The sequence below is a fragment of the Wasmannia auropunctata genome, unplaced genomic scaffold (assembly GCF_000956235.1).
Source record: "Wasmannia auropunctata unplaced genomic scaffold, wasmannia.A_1.0 LD336053.1, whole genome shotgun sequence".
NCBI lineage: Eukaryota > Metazoa > Arthropoda > Insecta > Hymenoptera > Formicidae > Wasmannia > Wasmannia auropunctata.
In genome coordinates, this window is record NW_012026837.1 from 440653 (window position 1) to 441623 (window position 971).

Here is a 971-nt window from a genome sequence, read left to right on the forward strand (position 1 = left end):
TAATATAGTATTAAGACTCTATATCTTGTCTCGCGATACGCTGTTGCGTTTTATTGGCGAGTTTACATTTTTGTCCGCCAACCCGGTTGGATATCGGACTTTACGCATTTTCGCGCTATTAATGTCAACGAATGTAACAAAGCTATGGCAAGTTGCTGCACTTTTGCCATTTCACATTTTATTTCAAGTTTCCTCCGTTGGAAACTCTTATTGTGCCAAGATGCACTAGCATACCAAATTTCGTGAAGCTACGTTCAGTTTTATTGAATATCAAGTCTTAAAACTTAATGAATCAAAATGGCCTTTTGCCATGTGCTATTTTAGCGTAAAATAATAATAATTATCGGAGCTAATTTCCTTTACAATGCATATTTAATTTTGACCTTGTCCTTACGCAGTACGCTACATGCTCTACGCAGGCAAGTGACTCTACGTAAGCTAATGACTCTATGCAGGCATTTAACACTTTTTATCATTATAATTTGAATGAATTAACTCGAAATAATTAATCTTATATGAATTATAGGTACGACGAGGATCAACGAAGGTAAGTATAATATTTCATTATGTTATCTTATATAAAGGTAAGAACTCTATACCGTTAATATGTTACATACATATATTATCTCTTTATAGAAAACAACTATATCTTGCTTGTTAGCATGTCAAAACGATATTAAGTTATTACAATGTTCTTTCTTTTTACAGCCCTTCGCCATTAATCTACGGTGGACCTTCTTGGGCAGGATCGAACTCCTCGTAGACTGCATTCTGTTCAGCTTCATCCATCTGCCTCTGGAATTCTGCTGCTATCCCATCCTCGGACATCGGTGAATATAGAGCTCGGTAACTATTTTCCGAATTCTCTATAATTTCTTCCCCTACAATCTCCGTTGGCCACTCCTCAACGAGCATGTCTCCTATCTCAGTCGGCTGCTCTGGCTGCTCCGTCGCTATATCAATGTTCTGTG